Source organism: Manacus vitellinus, unplaced genomic scaffold (assembly GCF_001715985.3).
Source record: "Manacus vitellinus isolate BGI_N305 unplaced genomic scaffold, ASM171598v3 scaffold_26_pilon, whole genome shotgun sequence".
NCBI classification, from domain to species: domain Eukaryota; kingdom Metazoa; phylum Chordata; class Aves; order Passeriformes; family Pipridae; genus Manacus; species Manacus vitellinus.
In genome coordinates, this window is record NW_021939960.1 from 827,801 (window position 1) to 854,551 (window position 26,751).

At 40.2% G+C, this 26,751-nt stretch overlaps 1 protein-coding gene across 1 annotated transcript in view; it reads right to left on the reverse strand.

The window, feature by feature from the left end:
- SULF2 (sulfatase 2) overlaps window positions 1-11,591 on the reverse strand; it is a 116,444-nt gene extending 104,853 nt beyond the window's left edge. The window contains exons 1-2 of the mRNA XM_029960353.1: window positions 11,505-11,591; window positions 2,498-2,586 (exon numbers count right to left, since the gene is read on the reverse strand). The gene's annotated coding sequence lies outside the window, so the exon portion shown is untranslated. The remainder of the gene's footprint in view (window positions 1-2,497; window positions 2,587-11,504) is intronic.
- Window positions 11,592-26,751: the final 15,160 nt, after the last annotated feature.

Sequence of the window (26,751 nt, forward strand, 5' to 3'; positions counted from 1 at the left end):
ATTCAGTGCTAATGATTTCTCTGCTGCTGATATAAAATTTCCTTACTACATAGGCAGTCCCCATTAAATTTCTTCACACATGTAATTAAAGCAAGAGAGTAACCTAGTTTATCCACCACAGCAGTCACAGAAAACATCAGAAGCCTTCAAAGTTTTAGGTTTGCCCCTTTTTTTCTCTCTGGGTTCTCTAAATAACTTTAAATTTGTAATGCACACACACGTGCACCACCCCCACACACAGAACCTTTCAGAAATTAAGGTTATGAATAGCCTGCAAATCCTGTTCTCCCTTTCTACAGGCAATGCCTTAAGTTATTAAAAACCATTCTTTCTGTTTTGAGATGTCATTCATCAGAGTAGTTGCTTCAGCTTGGCTTCCACTTGACTGCTCACTCACAGTCAAAAAAATTCCTGTAGTATAAAGCCAGGGTCAACAGTTATCAACTGCAACACTGAATTATACACCATATAATTGTTTTCTGTTTCGTTACAATGGCAGAAAACACTTATTTTAACTTTAATTATCTGAAGAAAAATTTAAAAGTAAATCAGGTTCAAATCAATATCCTCACAATGTTTTGTTTCTTTCAGAACACGATGTAAATTATAGTTTTCACCTGGTTATCTTCAAAAGTCTTCATGAACATTGAAGATTTTGGTAGACCAGTTGGTTGGAGAGAAGAAAATAAAAAAATACTAATCTGAAGGGGCCTTAACCCTGAAATTTCATTTTGACACCTAATCAATGCAACTTGTAGAACTCTGCACTTCCAGTGAAATCAATACAACTCCACAGCTATTTTAACTCCCCCTCAAAAATTTAAGCAGAGATATTCAAATGTATTTATTAAAAGTACAAAACCACATTAACCTGCTGTATAAAAGCTAATTCCAAGAGAGCAGGGACTCTGCAAAATCTGGAGTACTTGTGTGTCCACAGATCAGAGCTCAGTTTAGAGACACCTGAACTAGTTCTAAGTCATTTTCCCACCCTAGAACAAAGGTCTGCCCAACAGGTAGAACCCAGAGCTGATGCCCTCCTTCCCATCAGCTGTATTTTTTAGCAGACAGCTTCACCCAAACACACAGTATTTTTGCCCCTTCCCCAAGATGCTCCATTACATCTGTGGCAAGAGGAAACGAGATTTGAGGTAGTAGATACAACGTGGGAATGCTGCATTAGATCTATTCTGGAGGCTTCTCTATGCAAGGGAACTCTTTATTTCTTACCTTAAAGCAAAATTGGAATGGCAGGGGACTGGAAATAGCCAAGCATTTGGCCTAGAGGTAATTATTTTAGAAGTATTTGAATAATAGCAAATCCAAGAATCAGACATCTGTCACTCCTAATTCATTTAAATTCTGCTGCTGGCTCTCAACCCACCCTAAAAAAGCCAAGTAAAAGTATCAGTGACAGGAAGAGGAGGAAAACGCCTTGTTGTTCAGCATGAGGTTTAAAATGGTCAGTGCTCAAAAATTACTGCCTTAAAGCACAGTACAAGTTAAGACTTTAGGCAAGAAAGGCCTACTTTAGAAGTTTTGAGTCCCATTTCCAAACAGAATTCATGCTGATAATTGATGGGCAGAGGTCACCTTGTCTGCAAGCCAGACAGCTGACTGTCCAAGCACAAACATTACCTCCTGCTCAGGGATGAAACTCAGAAAGCTGGCACTGTGCTGGATTCTTGCAAAGGAACACACCTCACCAAACACAATCTGGAGCTCTTCAGTTTCTTTGCCTTTGGCAATGTTGGCTTCCTCTGTGGCAAGGGGTTTTTGGAAAGTGGGCAATACTAAATAGCTGATATTTCACTGAAAGCAGAATCAAATAACTCTTCCCAAAGAGGGCACTCATGCTTATCCTTCAGGTGTTCGTGCACTGAAGCTCCATTTTATCCTGTGTAAGTTGTCTTATATGGTGCAATATTTGAATCCAGCTGAACTGGAATCTTTCTGGCAACAGTTCTGCATCCATAAAAGCAGCAGCCTGAAACTGTAAGACAATCTCCACAGCAGCACTCTTCCCAAGGTGCATGATGGATGCACACTTCCTCATTAACAAGGCACATATTTTTAAATCAGTGCAATGGGTGTGAGAATTTCTGAAGTTACTTGGAACTCAGACCCTCGACAGTTCCTCCAAACCACAGCAGAAATGCAAGTTTTAAAGCCTTGAGAAGAACCAGGTAGTTTTTCTGCAGGTAAACTTATCAGGTGAAATGGTTTCAGTGGTAGAGCATTGCATTTATAGCATTACACTGCTAATCTTCACATCTAATCAGTTATTCAAGGAATGGAAAAGTGTCAGACATCTCTTCAAAATGATTTCCAATAACCCATCAAGTGATGAAAATGCAACAGCTGATTTTTTTTTTTCTGCTCTGTGACTATAATGACTTGCAATGAACTTAGCCCTGTATTCTTGTATCCCATCATCATTTCACAGACAGGTCTGCAATAATTCACATTACAAATGCAATGAAGAGTAAAAACATACCAAAGAAAGGGGCATTTAACACTTTCACTGCAGTGCCCTCCACATCATGCCATTCTCAGTCTGGGAACATTTGCCAGGTACACAGCAACCTAATACAAAAAAACAAAGAATATTTAGGAGAGAGTATAATTTTCACAGTCCTTTTGCAAGTCACTTGAGACTTCTAAGGTATTAGTACAGAGTTTCCAGTTTTCTTTTATACATCATCTAAGAGCACACTCTCTGAGCTCTTCTGGAAGCTCTCTCTTTCCTATTTTGCAAAGTCCTTGCTTTTGTACACCAGCCTTACTAATTCATTGTTTACAGGACAGTCTAACTGTACAAGTTAAGTGACTGGCTGCTGCAGTAACTTCTAGGCAAAATTCAAAAGTGAAACAAAATTACATGAACAAACCCAATGACAAACACAATCACAACAGGACAGAAGTAAGACATGGAGGCAGCCAAACCCAGCAGGCTGACCAGCAGCAGGACTGGAAGCAGTCTGCAGTTTGTCACAGAGTTGTTCAGGTTAGGAGGGACCTCTAGAGGTTACCTGGTCCAACCCCCCTGCTCCAGCAGGGCCATCCCAAGCTTGTTTCCTGCAACCATGGCCAGGAAGCTTTTGATTATCTGCAAGGAAGGAAACTCCAGCATCTCCAGGCAGCCTGTCCTGTGCTCAGTCACTCTCAGAGTAAAGAAGTGTTTCCTCATGCTCAGACAGTGCCTCCTGTGTTCCAGTCTCTGCCCATTGCCTCACCTGGCACTGAACACCAGAGAAGAGCCTGACTCTGTCTGCTTTGTACCCCTCCTGAAGGTGTTTATCTAACTTGAAGATATTTCCTGCTCTGAGCCTTATGTTCTGCCAGCTGAGCAGTCCCAGCTCTCCCAACCTTAAACACCTTGTGGCCTTTCAGGGGATTCTCCCAAGTTTGACCATTTGTCTCCTGTACTGGTGAGCACAGAATGGACACAGAGCACCCAGCACAGCCTTACTGGTGCTGAGTGGAGGGGAAGGACCAGATCCTTTGACCTGCTGGCAACACTCCTCCTAATGCAGCCCAAGATAACATTACCTGCTTTCACCATAAGGGCATATTACTTTCTTATTACATGTAAAAATCCCCACAAATTCTCAAACTCCCCAATAAAAATACAAAAAAAATTCTGGCATGGCTAATAAATGGCTAAACAATTCCAGAGCAGCTATTTGTTAAGTATACCTCAAAAGATTTGAATACAGAAATACACACCATAACTTAAGAAGGGTCACAGACACAGAGCAGAAATTCATTTTGTATCCTTTCAATGATCTGCTTTCAATCTAGATTTTGGACCAAGGTGCGTGGGGGCAGGGAAGAGAAAACAAAAGCAAATGCCACAGATGAAAGAAAACAACTAATTCTAGCATCACTGTGGCAAACTGATGGAAAACTCCAGCTAGCCACTGCCACTGATTTTTGTTCTAACAAATTAGATATCCCCTTGCCCTTTCACAACTCACTTAGCAGTCCTGTCACAGGTAGATTGCTCAGAACTCCACATGCAGACATAACTCCTCCTGGCTTCTAAGGCTGGGCAGACATTTGGTTCCTGAGCCTCAGCAGCTCCCAGGGAGCATCCTGAGTGCTCCAACTGCTGCCTCACCACTGCAGATGCAACGAATGCACACATGGAGGACTAAAAAGGGAAGTTATCAACGTGATATTGGGAGCTGAGCCTTTGCCCTGAGGTCAAAGAGAACAGCAAAATCCAGCACACAGATGATTAAAGAAACACTTACAGTGCTAGCATGAGGAAACCTTATGGAGCATTAAAACTTCAGTGTCTGGCAAGTTGATTTAGAGTTGGTTCAGACAAGAATAAAAATTGATAGTAGAATGTTTTCCACTTACATATTTTATATACATACACAGAAAAAGTCAATTTGAAATAAGTATTGCAAAGAGCTTATTTTCTATCTTAGACATGAAATCTGTCTTTCAACTACTCTTTTGTGGCAGATTTCCCCTACATACAGACCCGCTTCTCTTTCCTTAATATCATACCAGTGAAAACTACAGGAATTAAACTTAAAATCCTGCATAAAGACGAGTATTTACACGTTCTGAAAAGTAGGAATGGCATTAGTGCCTCTTGAAGCCTGACACAACCAGGCAATGGTGCACTTCCAGGTTCTTCCTACTCCTAGCACTACCTTGATTTTGGCCCCAGCTGGTTTTAAATCTGCTTTCCTTGATGTTATTAGCAGCTTGAAAAGAAGCAAGTGCAATAAACCCAGAGAGCTGTATCTAATCTCACGGGTTCTGTCACACCCATCTCTGCCACCAGAGCTGCCTTGTCTCCACCCCATATCAGGAACATGGAATCAGATACAGTCAAACACAATCCACAGTATGAACACATTCATCCTGCTAGTGATACTCTGAGACTGAGAAATCAGACCTAACTGAATTTGATGAGAAACACAAACCTAAAGTAAGTGCTTCACAACTGAAGCAGTTCCATCAATACACATAGCACAAATACCTTAAAAAAAATATCAAAATACTCAGAAGAGTACTTATTCAGAGAATTCTTCACAAAAATTTGATTCAGCAGGTTACTGATAAATGGAGAAAGTCTTGGAGTTGATCCCTCTTCAAGCTTAACGTTCACTACTACAACTCTGCTAAATATTAACAGAGGGATGGGGGTTCTAACAAGTAACTATACTCTTTAATTAAGAATGTGGGAAGCATTATATACTTATACCTCAGCAATACAGCAATCAAGTACAACCTGATCACAGAGGGCTGATTCCAGAATGAAGGGATCCCTGGAGCTCAGCCAGCCTACACCTTTGCTCCACAGGAGAGAGGAGGTATATAGAGCTCTGATGTCCATCTAACCTGCTAAACTTCTCACAGCTTTCCTGGGTACTCAATTCCTGGTCTTTGAAATGCAACATGAAATGCAGAAGACCACCTGAGCCCCACCAACACATACTGCATGTTCATACTGTAAACTTATTTTCAGGACCCTCTGCCCAAGATCACTGGAAACAAGTCACAGAGCACACCACCTTGTCAGAGGACAGAGGAGAAACCACAGGCTTTCTCAAAGAATTAAGAAGAAGGAATTCTGTTTGGCTTCTCATCTAATTCCGAGACACTAATTCAGTCTTTGCTTATTGGGGTAATAATTATTTTAGATCATAGATCCTTTTGCTCCTTTCCTCTAGATTCCTCCTAGGGAGTTATGTTTTCAGGACAGTTCCTTAAGAGGAAAAAATGCCAGTATTTGATAGCTCTCAGCAATATGGGATGAAAAACAATTCCTCAATCTCTAGAAATATAGCCAAAGACTTAAATGAGGGAAGTGCTTCATTGCAGGTTCAGCTTTTAAACATTACTGCTGCCAAGGTACTCTTTCTATCTCCTGGTACCAAAATATCATGAGGCATATATTCTGCTTTGCTATATAAAACTTGCCAAATTCAGGTTCTGTTCCCATTCCCTCATCTCCCTTCCCACAGTGCTGCACACGGCTGTTTAAAAATTAAAGCCTTCACTTCTTTGAAGATCCTGTTGCACTGGAGAACATTTTCTTGCTTAAAACACTTGTTTCTGAATCAGACTTGCAAAGTTCAGTATCTGGTGGTTTATCTCAGATCCATCCAAATAACCATGAACATATTAGATTGTGTTTGGCTATTAGTTATCTTGGCATAAATCAAATTACATGCCTTAATAGCTTGGGAGCCATACCTTAGAAAAGTTTGCAAGAAACCACATTCAAGAGGTATCAGAATGAGTAGAGGCATCAGACCTTCTACTCAGTGGAATGGATCCATTCAGTTTTGAAAAAAACTGAATCCTGGTTTTGTGCTTGTTTAGGTGCTTGGATTTAAGTGTTTTTTTTTAATAGATATAGATCTCTAATAATCCTATAGGGTTGCTATTTGCAAATCTCACTTCCAGAAGAAGGGAAGAAAGATATTTTTGCCAGCTAAACCTTTCAGTCATTTTTATTCTTTTTAGAATTTCACATAACTGTTATTTTAACTGCTTGTAACTTTTCCATTCTTGCAAAGACTGGCAAAAAAATGTTTAAGTATCTGAAAATTATGTTTGTAATTTTGAAAATGGCTGTAACTATCAAGGCTGTCTGGTTCTTTTCAAACTGCAGCCATACTGCAAGATAAAAGCAGGATGAACTCACAATTTAGTTTTATTGTTTGATAGCACAGCAACTTCAGCTGTACCTTTAAAGAGATGAACAGCAGTGGCTGAAGTACAGTACTCAGTCACACTTTAGACCATTGGTGCAGAAGATAGAAAATTTACTTATAAATTGCATTTGGTAATAAACTACTGCAAATACATCATATTGTTGAAGCTTTTATGTTCTGTAGCAAGCACTATTAGCACTCCAACGTGACACTACAAATCCTTGCATTGTGACAGACAGGAAGGGGAAGAAAGTCACGAGGAACATCTGACACTGGACTGAGCCTTTCCCTAAAGGCCTTCTCTGAAGTTGTGGTTAATGCATGAACCAGTTCAATTATGTACAATTAATGCATGCACCAGGTCAACGTGCAAGTTTGTATTATGTACAATCATCTGATGGAAAAGGACTTAATAAGTGAACTACAGCTGTTAGAAACAAAAACGTAAGACAGACTTAAAATTTTCCAGAAGATTATAGGAGGGGTTAATTGAGGCTACAGCACTTTTCTACAGTGCACTGTTGGACTATTTGCTTAACAAAACCAGGACAAATCCCAATTCAGCAGCAGTGCCTGAAAAAAAGGATGAGACACTAACATGTGTTAAGTATGTAAAAAAGTCTCCAGCATTCTTTAAGGATATGAAAAGGGAGAATGAATCCTTCATTGCTTAGAGGGGAACATTTTTGTCTTGCCAGAGGACAGATTCCCAAGGAATGACATTTTCCTACAACCTGTAATTTTCTCATTTATCATTTGTCAGGGCCCAAAGACCTTTTACTGCACACGGAATGTTTGCACATGTTTAATCATCCTTGTCCCAAACAAATGTCACAGTCTGAATGAGGAAATCAGTTAATATCACTGATGATGCTAATTTAACACCATTAATATCACACTGTGAACAGTTACTGAACCTACAAGGTCTCGTATCACAGCCAAGCTCTGCTGGTTGCAAGTCTGTTCTCCAGCAGACAGCACCAAGAGAACCCACACAAATATCACAACCAAGGAAATGTGATAGAATTTTTAAAGACTGCTTTGATTCTACACTACCAAACAAGTGTGACTAAAGACAGACCATTTGACAGAGATTTAGATGCACTAATTAGAACTCACTTATATACACTCTCACAGATGCCTCCACTTTCATCAGTGAGCAGTCAGAAAAGAGTCCAAAAGGACCACAAAAACCATTCCACCACGAGACTACGAGATATCCAGCAAGAGCTAAAGTGATTTAGAAGGCAGAAGACACATTGCAGTGTTCTCTTCAATGGCAACTATACCATCTTGCCCTTCTGTATGCACAGCTGAGTCACATTTTGTAAAGTAACTTCTCTGCACATACTATCTATGAAAAAAGATTTCTAAGAGCAGAACCATATAATGTTTTCTCTAAGCCATTCATATCTTCTATACACTTCCTCTGAAAAAGAAAGGATGACATAAGGGAGTCAGATTATTTAGAAAGTCCTTCAAATGCTGCTGATACTGTAATACAGGGGAAAATAAAAATCCATTAACTACTAGTCTTTTCTTATCATGCACCTACCAAGTATTTGGAGCGGGAGAAGAACTGGAACTTTAGGGTTTGGTATCTTAACTTTCCTTAGAAGCAAGCTGCAGTTTCTAAGGCTTCATGTTTCAGTCACAGAAGCAAAATGTACTGGCTTAGGATTCTCATATTAAAGCTGTAAAAACAGAGCAACAAAAACTCCACCCTAAAACACACTCCTGTCCTTTTGACCAGTGTTCTCTCCCTCCACTGAACAGTGCTAGCTCTGGGATAACACACAGGAAATAACACTGCAAAAAAGGATGCATAAAGAACTTCACGTTGTTAGCACTTCAACCACAAAGACAGAATCCAGAAGAAAAGTCTAGAAGCAGATCTAAGAGAATCTCTGTCACAGGTCAATCAATCAGGACTTGCAGATACCAAAAACCTCTTTAAGAAGTTTTCCTTATTCAGTTTCCCAACTGAAAATAAAATCAGCACCGGACACACTTCAGCATCTTTTAGATCCACAGTCGTCCTTTCCCAAATACTACTTGAAATCACAAGTTCTTGAATACAATGAATTCATCTATTAAGCTGCAGAGTCATAGTCCAGGACACAGTCACAGGGATGATCAAACTGTCAGCTCACAGCTGAACCACTGTTTACAGCACTTCCTACCTCAGGGATCAATAATTTCAGCCTTTCACAATGATTGCTGGCTAAAGTCTTCAAATAAGGCAGGCAATTCAATTGCTTTTTTTTTCAGGAACTTGAAATAAGATGCTGCCTCTTCCTAAATGGAACATGTCTTTCAGGAGCAATGAGACTTCATCCAATACTTATGTTATTTCTTTTGAGGTATTGATATTTACAGTTGTTTACCCATCACCATAAAGTTGCACCCTTCATTTTACAATACAATATGCAGATTAGTGACAACTAATAACCTGACAGTGTCAGAATAAAATTAATCTATCTCCTAACAATCCATTAAATATGGCTAATTAGTACTAGTGATTACTCATCAGACCTTTTACTTCACAACATACTGCTTAAACTCGCTGAACTGTGAGCTGCTATTCTGATTTTACTGTGGGAGGTGAACCAATGCCAGAAAATATACACAGAAATACAACAAAAAAACCAGAACACCATTTTTATGGAATTCAGAAATATTACATATCCTTTTTCTTCCCACAGAGGTCAACCACTAATTACCTGAAATCCTCCCTTATCCAACTTGCACCATCATTTCAGAATTTCTCCCCAGGCACCATTTGTGTGAGGGGTGAGGGAGGGTGGTGGGGACAGGCAGTGGGGAGGCAGTTGACCAGCAACAAACTCTATGGAGAAATCCCAGCAATTTCCAAAAGTTAAACAAATATCCAAATGCGTTGGAAACCGACACGAACGGGAAGAGGGGAGGAAACAGCAAAACAAAACAAAACAGCAAGACAAAACAAACAAACAAAACAAACCCCACTCAAAAACACACATCTGCCACTACACAGCAAAAGTATTTGCTTTATTCCATCACCTCATCTCTCACTCGCAACAGAGAAGGGTCTTATCCATGTACATAAATCAAGTTATGTTTGCAAATTTAATACCACCATGTCTCTTTTAATTACTATTTTGTGGATGAGCACCTATAAGTCTTCCCACCTGAGATCCTCATAACAGAAATGTTTGGAAGAAGTCACAACAGTGAAATACACACTTGCTTAAAAACAAAACATAGCCATCTACTCCAACTTAACGTTTTGTTTAATGAAATAATATTAGCTAATTAAGTAAAAAAAAAAAAAGCTACAGACATCTTCCTATCCATTTAGGAGAAATGACAGAGAAACTAGTAGTGAAAGGCCATCTCATCAAAATGAGTTTATGTACCAAGGGTAAACACTTTCAGCTAGAAATTACCCAGAATAAGATTCCTTGTAAGGAATCTAATGCAGAAAAAAACCTCCAAATACAAGAGAACAAACAAGCCCCCCTGCATTATATAGCCAAAACATAACTAAGAGTGTCTTTTTTTAAAATATCAAAGTCCAGGAAAAAAAAATCCATTAAATGATTTGAGAAAAACACTGTATTTTCTGAATGAGACTAAAACAAACCCATACAACCCTCCACATTCAAATGACAAAACATCTACAGTATGAAAACCCCCTGCTACCAGAAACCTTGCCTTGAATTCCATGATTTGTGCTGATGAGTGTCCAGAGTTCACCTAACTCCCTAACACAGATTAAAAATAAAGCTGTCCTATTTACACTAATATTTTGAGTGTTTCCCTCATCCTCTCACCGATTCCATTCTCCCCCCACTCAAAAACCAAGCAGAGCAGCTAAGGTAAAATTGAGAAAGATGGTAGCAGGAACAGTTTAGCCTTTGAACAGCATGCTTAAACTTTTAAGTTTCACTGCTGAAATGAAATGCTAGGAATAATCAAATTCTATGAGGAGGATTGACTTGGAGAACTCATGTAATACATTTAATCTAAACAATATCCTTGAACGTGTCAATTTTACTTTCACATAACAAGAAATTCAAAAGAAACACTGCACATTAGCTACAGAAGAATATATTCACGAAAACTTCTTAAAATTATATTTGGACAAGAGGGAGGGAAGGAGAGAGAACTGCTATGCATACAGCTAGCACCAAAACTACTACTCCAGTTGCATCCTTTGGAGAACTCCTAACACACTATACTGTAGTGCCTAAGTTCTTAAAGCATGGCCCACCATGCTTTACATCTCACCTACACTGAGAAAAAAAGCTGTTGCACTGCAGGTTAATTTTGGAATGCAGCCGCCACCTAAGCAATTAAGGGGCTTTTCACAACTGCTGTCTGATGGCATAAGATGACATCCACTGTTAATAGCAAAGACAATACTTATTGCCGTGATAAAAGTTTAGAAAAATTATTTTTACCATTAGTTTCCTATTGAATTTAACATTAGCCACAGAAAAGTACGATCACTTATGCATTCATCCATACGTGTGCAGCTTGGAGAAACCAAGGTGGATGACACAGATACTGCACCTCGGCAAGGTTTAACATCCATATGTAACTCTTAAAAGCATAACGATTAAAAAAAAAACCAAGTAGCTAATTAGAGACCTACCTACATCTCTCCCAGATTTACGCCTGGAGCCCTGCAGCCTTACAGGGCTGTCGAACAGCCCGGCACACGACCGGGAACCAGAAGTTTTTAGCCCGGCACATGTTATTTCCCAGCTCAGGCAGTGCCTCCCCGCATGACCTTGGGCGAGTCACTCCCCGCGCATCTCCGCTCCTCACCTGGCAGCCCCCGGGGCAGCGCCGAGAACCAACACCGGCTAGTTAATTACTCACAGGTGCCTCCGCACGGACGAGGCTGCAATGAAGGGAAGGGGAGGTGGGAATTGGCGCGGGGGGTTCCTCACCTACAGGTGATAAAAATCTCCCCGCCAGGGATTCAGGGGGACGATCTCCCCCACCCCTTCCCTGCTTCCCTCCCGCGCGGGTCGGAGCGGAGCGGGGCGGCGGCTCCGGCTCGCAGTTGGAGGGAGCCGCCGCCCTCCGGGCCTCCCCCCCCGCCGCCTGAACCCTCCGGCGGCCCCGGCGGCTGCGAGCCCGCCGGGCGGACACTCACAAGGTGGCCCGGAGCCGTGAGAGGTGCCGGCGGCCCGGCCCGGGCTGCGCGGTGGTCCCGGCACCACACGGCAGGCGAGCGAGCCGGGTCTGCGGGCGCTGCGCTCCCGCCGCGGGGCCGCGGCCGCCGCCCGCCCTTTCCCCGCCCGGGCCGCGCCGCTGGCCAATGCGGCCGCGCCAGGGAGCCGGCAGCCACCGTCTGCGGCGCGGCGCCTCCTCCAGCCCTCGCCGGGGGCTCCCGCCCCAGCGCCGCCGAGCAGGGGCACCGCAGGGAGCCCGAGGAGCCTCCCCCGCCTCCCCCGGCCGGCATCGCCGCCCCTCGGCCCGCGGGTGGCGGAGCAGCGGCTGCGGGAGGGTCTCACTCCCCCCGGGGTGGGGGGAGATAAAGCCCCGACCTGATAAAACTGATGCACTCCCCACCTATTCCCCGGCGCTCCCCGGGCGGGGTGGCAGGAGGCCGGTGGAGTGGCACGGGGGAATGTGCCTCGTCCTGCTGAAGGGCCGGATCTGAGCGTGTTTAGGCGTGGACATCTCCTGTGACCGAGCTGTCCCAAACGAGGCAGAGTTCCCTGTCACTATTTTCGGGTCCCTGTCACTGTTTTCGGGTCCCTGTCACTGTTTTCGGGTCCCTGTCACTGTTTTCGGGTCCCTGTCACTGTTTTCGGGTCCCTTTCACTATTTCGGGTCCCTTTCACTATTTCGGGTCCCTTTCACTATTTCGGGTCCCTTTCACTGTTTTCGGGTCCCTTTCACTGTTTTCGGGTCCCTTTCACTGTTTTCGGGTCCCTTTCACTGTTTTCGGGTCCCTTTCACTGTTTTCGGGTCCCTTTCACTGTTTCGAGTTTTAGCCTTTCGCATTCCCAGTTGAAGGGATTTTCCACAAACACCAGGACCACCTTACACGCCCGGTCCCTTATTTTTGGGTCCCTGTCTCCACCCCAGGCAACAGTAGTTCAGGTGTTTGCAGTGCAGGTGTAAACTTTCACGAAAGCAGAGCCATAGTTCCCGTTTTACCTCTCTTTTTGTATTAATCATTTCCTTGTTACGGGCCTCCCTGATCGTGCTTTTTAATCAGGTTGCTGCGTTTTCTGTTGCTTCTGCACAGGAAATACAAGGAATAAGAAGCTAGCTTTATTCCATCAGGTCCCAGGGTGATATTTTTGTGAAGATGTGTCAAGAAAATTATGCAAATTCTTCTCAACTTTCAACAACTTAAGATATTCTTGAGATTCACGCTGTGGAAAGAAAGAAAATGTACATTTTTTCGTGGGTTCACATTTTTTTTGAAACTGTCAGGTCCTTATTTCTCAACTGAACAGTGTCATTAAATTACAGATTTAAAACCAGATACAATTTGCAGGACTTGTAGGATTTGAGATATAATATCATTTTTAAGGTGGGGTGAATGTCAAAGAGTCAAAGTAAGTCTTGTAATTAAATTAATAATAGGTCCTTTTGCTATTAAAAAATATGATTTCTGGAAATAAAGCCAACCACCTCTATTCCATACCAATGCTGTTACAAACTGGCTTGTGAATGGTTCAATGTGTTACTCCAAACAGACACTTTCAAAGATGGGATCTATTCCTTGCCCACTAGGAAAGTTTTATCTTTGCATTAAAGGTGCTCAAGACAGCTGAGCTTTACCTTATTATTACAAAAAAAGTCTGAAAAATACTTTAAATGATTGGGATCTTTCTTATGAGACTCCAAATGGATAAAATTTTGTCCTCAGTATGCATATGAAATGCCTCTAAATCTGAAGGAGTGATTTGTCATTACAAGATATTTTTAAGGAATGATTTCTGTACAGTCATAATTACCAGAATGAGAAATTATGTAGTGAATCTGCCATTAATCTTACAAAGCTGTTCTCAAGCCTGAGTTATTTCCATCTATATTCTAATCAAGACTCATCATCATAATTTTATGAGATAGTTTCTGACATTAATGCAAGGTTTTGTCTTACTACTTTAAGAATGTTATTATTGTTAATTTTATTAATACATAGAAATTCCTTCTAACGTCTTAAATAAATTGACCTAGGTAACAATATATGCATAAAAAAAGATTCTCTTCACTTGAGTGAAGAGCGTGCCATCATCATATATGAAAGACAAAGGATGGTTGGAAATAAATCTATAGGCAAACAACTGACCTCTGAAACAGTGAAAATATAAATACCTTGTTCAATTGTACAGGAAATCTTGGCAAAATCCAAAAGCATGTGAAGGTAGGTGCTGTCTCAGTCCATTGTAATAAACACTGCTGTTAAATATGAAAAACTATGCCTTAAGTCTCGAAGTAATATTTCTCTATGAAGTGGTTTATTTCACAAGCAAAATGAGTACTGCAAAAGCAGTTGTTTACCTTTTTTAAAAATATGGATTCTTTCCCATGGTTCATTACTCTCTGTATTACTTTTTTGTATAGATTAAAAATATGTCAAATTCTGCATGCATACATCATCAGTGTTGTGTATGTCATGGATGTGAATAGGGCAAGATCAATTCAGGGGTTTTCTTCTGTATTTTCACTTGTTACTATCTTGGAATGTGACCTTGGGCAACTTACTGAACTTGCCTGTGATAGTTCTTTCATCTGTGAGATCTGGGATAGTCACATTGGAAGAAGGGCACTTTATTAGTAATAATATTGTGTGAATTTATCTATAACAAATGAGGTAGTAAATAGCACCTTTGAATACATCCAGTCATTATCCAACATAACATCTGGGAGAACTGAGAGCCCCTTCTAGTGCTTAAAGGGGCTCTGAGAGAGCTGGAGAGGGATTTTTGACGAGGGTCTGGAGTGACAGGATGAGGGGGAATGGCTTCAAACTGACAGAGGGCAGGGTTAGATTGATATTAGGAAGAAATCCCTCCCTGTGAGGGTGGGGAGGCCCTGGCACAGGTTGCCCAGAGAAGCTGTGGCTGCTCCATCCCTGGAAGTGTTCGAGGCGAGGCTGGACGAGGCTTGGAGCAGCCTGGAAGGTGTCCCTGCCCATGGCAGGGAGGCTGAAACCAAATGGTCTTTAAGGTCCCTTCCAACCCAAACCATTCTATGATTCTATGGTGTCAGTATTGTCTCCTGTTTCATTCTAGGCAGCATATACTTGGCAGTCTATAGTGCTTGAAACGAGGTTTAAAAACTAGGCAGAATTTTTTGTCCAATATAGCAAATAAAATCATCAAAGATCCCGTGTGAAAGTCATTTAGAGAATAAGCCTAATTTTTTAATTGGTTAAGCAATGCATTAACAGTGTGTGCAGAGGTAAAACTGCAAGCAATTATAGTTCAGGAGACGAAAGACAGGGAGAATGAACAGTTTTCCACAAAGTTCATGATGAAGAGCACTGTATCCCTGGAAAGCTTTATGTTTTCTTCACGAAAAAAAATGATTGCATTGATTAATTATAGGAGTTCAATAAGATTACGGTCTGGTACCACCAACAGAACTATTCCAACCCTGTTTTGGTGTGTTTTCCACATGCAGCAGGTGTTCATCAGTGCAATAAGCTCAGAAACATCTCTTGCCATTCCCACACTACATGTTTGCACTAAGAATTTTGGTTTTAGTGGTTGTGTGCATGTTGCATACAGTTACCCTGTAACTTTCTTCCCTCATCTTTTCTTTATGCAAAGTTGAGTGAAATGTGATCTCTGAGGGTGATGCTTTCAGCAGAGTTAAAAATATTGATATGCACTAACGGCAATAATAAATTTTTTTAATCCCTAATGTCTTTGAAGATCCATTAACCCTAATCAATCCAACACATCTGACGGTTCTTGCCAACTGTCCTTTTCCAAATAAAGATATATCAAGTTACATTAATAGTATCCATAATTAAATATTAGCATGGATTTTAAATCAAACTCTGAGATCCAAACAGTGCGAACTTGGGCCATTGATTTAGTTTCAGATCTTGCAGCAGGCTGTTCTCTGAAGTGAACCAGCCAGAAGTGTGAGAGTGGAACTCAGCATATGAGTGCAAAGACAAAGTTTGAATTTTAACAACCCCCTCCCTTTTTTTTTGTGAAATATGTTAAATTCCCAGTGGGAAAAAAAACCTCAGGATTGAGAAACTAATCAGAAACATACATTAGAGCCTTAGTCGTAAAGAAGTCGCTTTGTTTTAAAGACAAAGCAGATTTGTGGTAATGTTGCCACTTTTTATAAACTGTCAAAAACTAGGGGTTGTTTTATTTTGGTTATGTGCCAGTCCTGACTCAGGAACTGCTAAGAAAATGCATGTGCTATTTCAAATGTGGCAAGACCTAACCTAGACTTAGGGTAGACTGTTTACCTGGACAAACGAATTTATCTCAGAAGCTGCAAAACTGAAACCAGTTGAAATGTCATGTAGCTGCTGACACTCCTGAGAAAACAAAAACATGGACGGGCAGTGCTAATCACTGGAAATGCCAGTGGATGGTGAGTGAAATGTTATGGCCTTGCCCCAGAGGCCGTATCTTCTGCTGTTGGGGGAAGGGGGAAAACAGTAAAGCAACAATAGCAACAAGAGGTACAAGAAGTACGTAAGGAAACAGATGTCTGAACTTCAGCAGATAAGACAGTTGTCTGCTGGACTCCAGGATTAGTCTCTCTGTGCAAAGAGAGCAATCAGGACTGAGAGTTTTTGCATGTTCTTTAATAACTGTGTAGCTGGTAACTGCAATCTCGTGTTTCCTATCCCCATTAAGGGAAATGGATTATAACTCCAGTGCTAACAGGGAAGTGTTCAGCAATAACAATCTGTAGCTTCTCGAGCACTTTTCTGTTTTAAAGGGCTTTGCCACCACTGATTAATTAATCTGCTCTGTGTTTAGTTCTGGGGAAGCACGCAATCCTTCCACTGAACAGTTGGGCTTTGTTGTGGCTCTTAAAGGCTGAACTGTGCTGTGGGTCGGGTGGGTGAGCACATGCAGAGGGGCAGTGCTGGAGTGATAGCTGCTCTTTATGCTACAGGGAACATGCCTAAATCTTTACATGGCTGTAAATCTTTCCCTTTCTCGAGGTGCTGGCTGATACACAGAGGTAAAAAAAGAAGTCTCATTATCTCCTTCCACAAGTTAGATTTTCCCTTTGATGTGTTGCACATAAAGGCAGGTTACTGTGCTGACAGAAGGATCACAGCCATCAAGTTCCTTCTGCCACCCACACGTGCTCAGAAATTACTTTTCTGACTTTCCACACCGTTAGGAGCGAAACTTACTGTGTTGGTTTCTATATTTAACCTAAAATGGATTTAATTTTAGACACAATCCCATATAAAATGTGGAGTTTGCCTTTCCAGTCCCATTCATCAACATACACCTGTCTGGGTGCATTCACTTACACTGAGTGCCTTGGCTTTAGTTAAGAACAGGACTCCTTGGCTTTGTACCTTCTACAAATTGAGAGTGGTTGGCCATGGAGTTAGGATGGGGTGTACTGGGTTTTCACCTGTGATTTAGCCTTGACAAGGCTATGTAATGATTTTACTAACAACCCATAAGAAAGAAGCTTCTGCCTGAGAACACTGATCCTGCCTTTTTCAGCTGGTAGCCTGAGGGAGAACTGAATGACATCTCTCCAAAAGTTCCCCTTTTAAGGGCCTGTTTACAACATTAGCTGTTGGTAACTACACAGAATTTCTGCATTTGAAGTGCGTGGTACAGTCATGTACAGCTCTGGTGGAGCCCTGCCCATGAGGCTGGCTGAGCCATTGCATGGGTGGCACAGCTGCTTTGGTGCACTTGGGGAATCTGGCACTGGATGCTACAGAGCAGATTTTTTTCACAGTTTGGGTGGAAGACAGAGCGTGATACACTTTAGTTAGACCATAAAAGAATTTTTATCCCTATCTCCGATATGCTGAGGAAAAACATCTTAAGGAGGACAATTACATGAAGTCATTTCACTGGGGAAAAAGAGACAGAGGGAGAAAGAGCTGAATATAGTTTAGAATCCTCTGCCAAGTTACTTGCTGTAGAAGCTTCTGCAGACACACTTTGTAAGCAAAGACTCCTTAGACTCTAGCAGGGGACTGAATATTTTTTAAAAGATGTACAGCTTTACACTGCAGGACAGAGGTCACATTACTTACTGGGAAATGGCTGGCTAGCTGCCAAGCTGAAAAATACTCCCTTGCTAGCGTTTCAGCTGAAGAAAAAAACAAAGTAAAATAAATACTTCAATATTGCTCTATTACAGTGTTTAGACTCTACCCTTCAGACAGAAAAAATGAAACTTATTACAGCAATAAATGACCCCCTAAAGATCTGAAAACTGCCAGGGCTCTCTGTCTCTTCCTTTCTAATGAAGCTTTGCAATTTCACCAAAGTCAGAAAATTGTGATTGTGCCAATATATCATGCGTGTGCTTACATATGCAATGTGTATGGAGGAGTGACATGCTTTAATTGTGTTTTTAATGGGAAAGATCAAATAATTCCGTAAAATATGGTTCAGGTCCCATGATTGATGGTTTCATTTTGAATGAGGCAAATTAAAAACGAGACTGAGAGCGCAGGGAATCTGTGAAATTACTGTTGCACATACAGATTGTGCGTAGATCTAATCCTTACAGTTTGTGTGGGTTGAATGTGCATGTGGCATATTTCTGGTTACAAGCTCATGGATTTTTCCTATTATTTGTATATTTCTAAAGTAATGCCAATTGCCAAAAATGCAATTTCTTCATTTTTAAAAAGTGCTTGATGAATTCAACAGAGTTATCACTGGGAAATATTTCTTGTGGTATCTGGAGGTTGTGTTTCACATATATAACAGTGCTGCAGGTCCACTGGTGTATTAACCAGTGGATCTGTAATTTGCAGATGAAGAACAGTAGGGAATGGACTCTTCAAGACTTTAAGTCAGCTCTTGAGTTTCACTCTTCACCAGCAACAAACACTCACTGGTCATCTGCTGTTCTCGGTCCCACAGGTTCATTCACACTCTCTTTAAACACTTCCTTCATGCTTCCTGTTCCAGATCTAAGATCTAATAAAGTAAGAGGTATAGCTATAAACCAGGCCACACAAATATGCATGAATAGATATTAAGAGAAGCAGGAACCATTGTGATGGCCTAACTTGATCTTCTGGCATCTTCGTTTTCTGGTTATGCAGCAAATCTTTCAAGCTTCACACATCACCACTGTCTCTGCTGTGCTAACTGGTCCATACCACAGATATTCCTATGCAGTATCTTACTTACATATGCCATGTGTGCTTCTATGTTTTGAGCACTCACATCTGGATTTAGCTGCTAGCCTTTACCACTTAAAAATCTCTGACAGAACTGCCATTTTCCTTTTTTGACTTAATACCTGGACTCAAACCAGACCTGCACCTGTGAGATACATGTCAGCACGTACGAAGCCATATTTTGAATCTTTAGGGTCTCAAGGATAGTTGACTTGAAGGTTTTTGCTTGTGTTAGGGAACAGAGAATATATATGCAAAAGCAAAATTTCTTTTGGATTTTATTCTTCTCAAATACAAGCACTGAATGTATATCTATATATATAGGTATACATACATATATATATATATACACACCTATATATACTGTCTTTAAGTTGTAAAGGTTTTTCCTGAGACAATATGCATCTGTGTAATTATGCCTTTTATTGAAGGATGGGCAAGTGTTGAGCTAAAGTCAAACAGCTTTAGGTATAAATTGGATTGTGAAGCGTAGAACAGGTATTTGTCACAAATGAGACGTCACAACAAGACATCCTTTTTTGCACTTACCCTTTCTTTACATAGAAAGCAAATGTGCAGTCCCATGCTCTACTCTTCTTGCTGCTTGGCGTGTTGATACAAAGCATAGAAATAATAAACAGTTTCAACCGTTTTCTTGTTACATAAAGAAACTCTGATTAAAGAAGTATCTGCTCCCGTGACAGTGACATCACATGTTGCTCCCCCTAATTGTTAGAATCCTCGGGTTTTGCATTTTAATTCTGTATTGCCAGAGCAGAGAAATCCGACTGTGTGTGTGGAGGGGGAGGGACTGAGCTGTGCAGCTCCTTGGAAGCAAGAGCAGCAAAAATGAGAGTCCCACACAGACATTTTCATTATATGGTTCTGTGAGAGAAACTGCATTGTGGAATAAGTGCCCAGGCTGTTGTTTGGGTTTTAACCCATTAATCACTAGGATGAAATCCTACCAAAGTAGGTTGAAATTTCACACAGTGAAAAAGTGGGTTCTGTTTTTTGCAAAAGGATCAGAGTTTTCTCTGGGAAATCCATTGGAGCAGAGGTCTTCTATATTAAACAGATTTTACTAGATAGGGTCCTTTTTCAATATATGCTGTCCTACAGTATACCAAATTATCCCCCCAAAGTTCTATAGCAAAAGTTAGTTTAACATGCCTGAAAACAGCAGCTGTAAGGATCATGATCTTTACAGGCAGAATGTAAACTTAAATATTTGTAAATATTTGTAATAATATTTATTTCTGTACTGTGATGGTATAACAAAGAATAACTGCAGAAAATATAAAACAATTGCATGTTGTTTGCAACCTAACAGCTGGGATCTTTTGTTGGAGAACTTGTGTGTGTTTTTCTATTTTAGAAGAATAAAATTTTGTGTGGAATTTTTATTTCTTTCTCCTGCCTCCCTAAGTTTTTGTTTATCCCCAGTATAGAACAGGATCTTTTCACTGTTCACAAATTTATGCTGCTGTATAAACAATAAACACACAGACTAGCACCATAATTAGAGAAACCCACGTGTGTTTTATTTGTTACCTCTAAAAATCATCAGACTCCTTTAGGTCTTCCCTGGAGGCATCACTTTCAAATGCTTTACAAGAGTTTAGGCACATTTTCCTCTGCAATAGGGATGATGTGATTTGCAATGGATATATCTGGACATTGCAGGTTCCATTTTACTCATTCATTCTAACCAAACCTGTTGATTTGAGAGACAGTGAAAAGCACAGAATTCAAAAATGCCTATGAAAAGAATGGCATTTGAGGACAAAAGAAGGGTAAAATACGAATAAGAGGACAAAAAAATAAGGAAGCCTGCTAAAAAGAAATAGACTCCTTGAATTTGCTTGTTCTTTCCCTACCATGAACTAGATTTATGCAGGGTCACTGCAAACTGTGAATAAAGAGCTAAATGATAACATTTCTGCTTACATTGAATTGGTGGTGGAAAATTAAGCTCCAGGTTAATTGCTGAGTATGGGACTCAGTCTTTTACCAGTCTTTTTTTTGGCAAGCGTCTTCTTTATGTACATACTGCCAAAAAAATGTACTTTAGTGGGGAAAAAAATATTAAGCCATGGAGTGTGTGCTGGCTCCTTTGCTCTGAAAGGATCTGTAAAGCTTTCCATGGCTGGCAGCTGGGATTTCTCCTGCCAGAGGGAATCCCTGGTTGAGGTAGAACTGGCTTCCAGCCACCTTGGCTGCCCCCTGTGCCAAATGGTTTTAAGAAAGACATCTGGAATATTGTCCTTCAAAGCCGAACCTCCCATAGGAACTCAGAGGCTTGCACAATGTTTTTTTTAACTGTGTATGAATTTTCATGGCTCATCTTCTTCCTGTGTGCGTCCTAAGCACGTATTTATGTGCTGTGCACATAAAAGGGCTCTTTCAGCAGAAAATTTTTGACTTTGCAGCGTTTAATAAGTGAAATTTCTTTAGAGTATTTATCTTTTCTTTTTTTTTTAAAGAGCTGTTTCTCCCTTCATGGGAATGTTTGACTATTACTGTGAAGAAACTGGGTACATTTCCTTTGGGAAACTTATGCTGATTCCAGTTCCTTTTCCAAGACCTATTTATCTTACTATTTTATATATAACATCTGTAGTTTATTACAAAATGTTGATTCAGACACAATGAAGAGTAAGTAGGTCTTGCGTTTTTTATTAAAGTAGGGAATTAATGACAAATTTAGATCTGTTTTTTTTTAAACCAAAATATGATATCTGAGCCCACAAAGATAGAAAATAGTAATATTAACATCTTTAGTTCAGGTATAGGATCCAGAAATACATAAAACTGGCCAAAACCCCAGAGGATTTTGTTTGAAAAATGCACATACCAAAGCTTCCACTTGTATCATTAATATTTTATGTAAGGAGGTGAAAGCATGTTGGAGTTTGTGAGTTTACCGTTATATATGTAAAGGGAGTTATCATTCCAACAGATAACGTGCAAAGGGTTGCAACAACTAGTTACCTCATAGTTTCTAATTCATCCTTTACAGTTGCTTCCTCTTCTGACATAAAGAACTTAATTGTTTGTTGTCTTGCAGTACATATGGTTCTGTTTTAAAGCTGCTTTGAAATTCTGGACCTGACAAACATGGAGCCCTCACTCCTGTTTCACCACCAACCTGAGTATGTGCAGGCAAACTGTTGTGTGATTAAAGTTACTGCAGGCACCAGGTGTTTCTGTGTGTTTGTCACTGAGATTCAGAAGACATTTTGGAGGTGGCATCTTCACATACCAAATGTGGTGAAAGATATCTCCTTTGTAAGTATAAACCTGTGTCCTCCCAGCAAGGAGAGAATTCTCCCAAATACGAGCTCTCTTAACCAATTTTCTAAACTGTGCTTATTTACTGGACTAGTACATTCCTCAAGAAAAACCCCACATAGATGAGTCTCCAGGTTACATGATGGTCACATCCCATCTCCTGATGTCATATAAAGATCCCCTTCCCCTCCAAGGGAGTATTAGAACCACACTAAGAGTTTTCCTGGCAGTACAGCACCAGCACTGTCGTAGCCGTAGTTTAGTCAGTGCAGGTATGGTAGAGATAAAATTCAGTGCAAGTCATTTAACTTGGAATTACCAGCTTTTCCTTTCAGAGCTGAGCCCCTGGCATTATGTACTCTTATCCTGGCTCGTAGGTTAGTGGTGTACCACTAATCTCAGAATCCCCAGCTGAGCTGTTTAATTACACTTCTTACTCCCTGATGGCCAGTCTGGCCAGGCTCTGCTGACACAGATTTGTGTTAGTGTCTTATGCTCTGTAAATATCTTGTGATGTTGTTACAGTCTACCCTGGATAAACTAGTTGGTTCTGGAGATGTATCTCCTGTGAAAGGTAGAAAGGTTGTGGCACATTATACCAGGAGATATTTGGGAGAAATTCTCAGCTTCTAAATATTGATCTGCTCCAGTTATACAACATACCTTTTCCTGGCCTATGTTGTAGTTTGTTTTTATTCCATCTTAAATTTGGAAACCATTGACATTCTTGCTTATTATTTGGTCTTGGATGTATTCTGCTAATAGAGGTGACAAATTTCTTCACATCTTACCAGTCCCTGAGGCATTTTATCCTTAATGGCATGTTATGTGAAACCCAAAGTGCCCCAATCTGGGTATTGTGGAAGATAAAAATCTTTGATGTATCATTCTAGAATAATTTTGTAGCAGAGTGGTAGGGCAGGGAAAAGGAGTGCTCCTGTATAGAACTATTAATTCTAATATTAGCAAGAAAACAAGGAAGAAATTTGGACTTCTTCAATGTAGTGTTTTAGAACTGTCTACACAGGAACAAACATTCTGCCGTTAGCCTTTATGCAGAGAAGTCCAGGTAACCCAAGCTAAAGCCAATACAGCCCATTTCCAGCTACTTCAGAGGCTTCTTAGGTTCACTCCAGAGTATGGTTCACTTCTTAGATACGTTTACAGTTTAGCTTTCCTGGTATTTTTACTCGTGCAAGTTTTAAAAGTAATTACAGATTAATTGTGGGTATAGATAATTCCTACTTTGCCAGTCAAAACCTGTATAATCTCACAGGAAAAAAAGGGGGGCAGTGGTAAATTTTTGTCTTTATACTGCCCTGTGTCATTCACATAAAGACATGACCTACTCTTTAATGTCTCCTGCCAGTCTTTTGAATTAAAGATGTCTTTGTTGTTTTAAGGTGATTTGAAATGTTCCAATCCATTAAAACATTGATCATTAACATTCCAGCCAAACAGTCCTTTCTGCAATTAAAATAGTTTAAAATGTTGTCTGATAGACCCAGAAGGGTAACTTCACTTTCATCTTTGTCAAGTTTTTATATTCTCTGTCTTATTCTTCACAATTACACAGCCAGAAGCCTGTTCTATTCCCTTTGCAGAGCTGTTTGATTGAAAAGAAATGAAAATGAAAGGGAGAGATTGAATCTTTGGATTAGTACTAGATACAGATCATCTGTGTTGGATTAAAAAATAATCCCAAATTCTGGGTCAAGAGGTTGGGAGTGTGGAATTGTTCCTAGGAGGCTGTAGAAACAAATCAGTTCGATCCAAGTTGGTTGCATTTGATGGTTGTTACTATTTGGGAACCTTTGGGAAACAAGCTAAGGGGAAAATGGCTACATAATAAAAAGAGCTGAACCAAGGTATCCCTGCCCTTCTTATGTGGATAACAAAGTATGGCCGGGATGTAGCTGGAGCTCACTGAACTCCAGTGTTCCCAATGGCCAGAATGTTGTTGAGCAAACGACATGTATGCTAACTGGAGTCTGTATATGGAATATGAACCTGTTTCTGAAAAAGTGCATCTTTAAATAGAGTAATAAATTCGATTTAAAAAGTAATGAACGTATGTATTTGGAATGCTTGATACAGAGGAATGCAGGAATATTTATTTGTTGATCAAACAGCAGTGTTTTTGTACAAAGACGTATTTACATTTGTAATTACTTTGTTGTGTTTGTCCAAAACAGGTCCAAGATATACTTTCAGTTTCTCCAAATATTTAGATTTCTAGAACTCATTATCCACTGAGGTCATAATAGGAGTGATACAAACCATGAGTGAAATTTGGTGTGCACACCATGTGGTGTATCCTCTGTCAAAAACTCTGTAAGTTTAAAAAGCAGCTGATGCAGTGCAGGATCTACAAGAGAAGTGGGTGACATCGCTGTGCTGGAAAAGATTTTGAGAAATGAGACTTTATACCTCTGCATGAAAACATCAAAGGACAGAGAAGATGATGAATGCTGAACAGGTTTCAGGTTTATTTGATTATATTTGTGACTTTTTAAAATTTCTTTAAAAATGTGCTGAGTTTTGCTGTTTTACTGGCAGCTCAAGATCAAATAATCGTGGTTTAATTGTAAGCTTTGTTGTTGCCTTTCTACTGACTTGGTGCTGAGGCATTTGTCAATCTAAGTTTTGAAATTAACTTCAAAATGCAAAAAAAATACAGTTTAACTCAGGGAAAAGAAGCCTGTAAGCATATTTTCTAACATAAAAGAAATGTAAGGATCCAAATCATATTGGGAAGATGGTTAAATGTCTAGAAAGAAATTGCCAGATACGATGTTATGCAGTTTGAAACTCTTCTGGAATTTATTTCAAAGGCTCCATTTTCTGTAGCATTAATTTGTTGAGAGTTTTTTTTATGCCAGATTTACTTCAATTTATAACATTAAATTACAATTTAACACTTCAGTAATGTAAGTAGAAATATTATGACTGAAATTAGCTTACAACATAAAAAGTTTAATCAGTATTGCAAAAAAACCATGAATTATTATCCTTGATCTGTTGTTTACTCCTCATTCCTTTCACTAGCCTTTAAATCAAACCCCTCAGATCCAACCTCTTTATCTCCCATCCCCCAAACCACGCCAGTATGTTCCAGCAATCCTCCCAGATGTGGGCATTACTCCCGAATTAAACCGTAACATTTTGGATCACGGCCATAAACGAATGTCAGATTTTAGGCTGATGATTCTTTATCATTTTGAAAACAAAGCAAACCTGAGAACTTCGTGATTGCATCTTCCAATTTGGCCCGAACAGCTGAGTAAGTTACCACATATTCAAAGTGTGTTGTTATCTCTCTACTTGATTGTTATCTTCCTGGAGCAAGAATCTTGTGTTGTTCCCTGCCTGTACAACAATCAGTGTGATGCCAGCTGCTAAGATAAGGGCATGAATTTTATTTTTTTATCTGTTGATCATTTTCTGCGTGAAACGTGGAGACATGGATCATAACGTGTATCTACCAGCAAGAAAAGAAACCCCTAAACCCTCCACAGAATTATCTTGTTTATAACTTCCCATGGCCCAGAGCACAGAAGTCGAGATTGCAGTGGTATAGTTTAAGGCAAGAAGAAATTGGATCTTGGCTGATGACAACAAAAGCCCTGGCATGCCAAGTTGCAGCCTTACTAAAAATCTGCGTGATACACCCCTACATCCATTCACACAAACACAGGCACTGCCAGTTTGCTGATTTTTGTCTGCTTTTCAGAAATCTGTGAGTGACTGTAAGGCACTACCTTTGTAGAATACGTTCCCAGCAGGACACCAGTGCTGTCCCCGTTACAGCTTCTTCTTTACTGTTTTAATTGTTTATTTGAAAGGTTTACCCATACTCAGAATTTTCTTGTTGCCACAGAACCTGTGTTGCCTGCTGGCAGGTGTGCCCCACAAAACTGTGTTTTGGATTGATTGATGTCGTTCCCCTCTTTGCAATGATCCCTGTGACTGCTGAGATTTGTCCTGTTGTGTTGTATGCTGTTAAATCACAGTGAAACCCATAGCAAAAAATAAATAATAGGAATGGAAATGGATGTCTGCTTCTGCAGCTGAGATTTCAGTGTCTTTAACAGTTGTGTTTATCATCAAGTTTATAGACAACGCTGTGTATGTATGCAGTATATTGGACAGATTAATTGCCTAAATCAATAGGTAAATTGAAAAACTCAGGGTAATACTGTCAAGCTATTCTTCATGCTACAGCTTCATTGGTTATGATGTATGATCAGAAGAATAAGCTTTGAAGAACTGCTTGGCTTTTGCTGTTGTTAACTGCTAAGGATTAAGCCAATGAAGTCGAATATTTTGTCCTATTCAGGAACAATTGCTGGTGTTTCTGACCCTTTCTGTTTTGGTGACTGAGCTGTAGCTGTCTCACCTGAATTCCTTGTCTTTCTGCTAAATAGT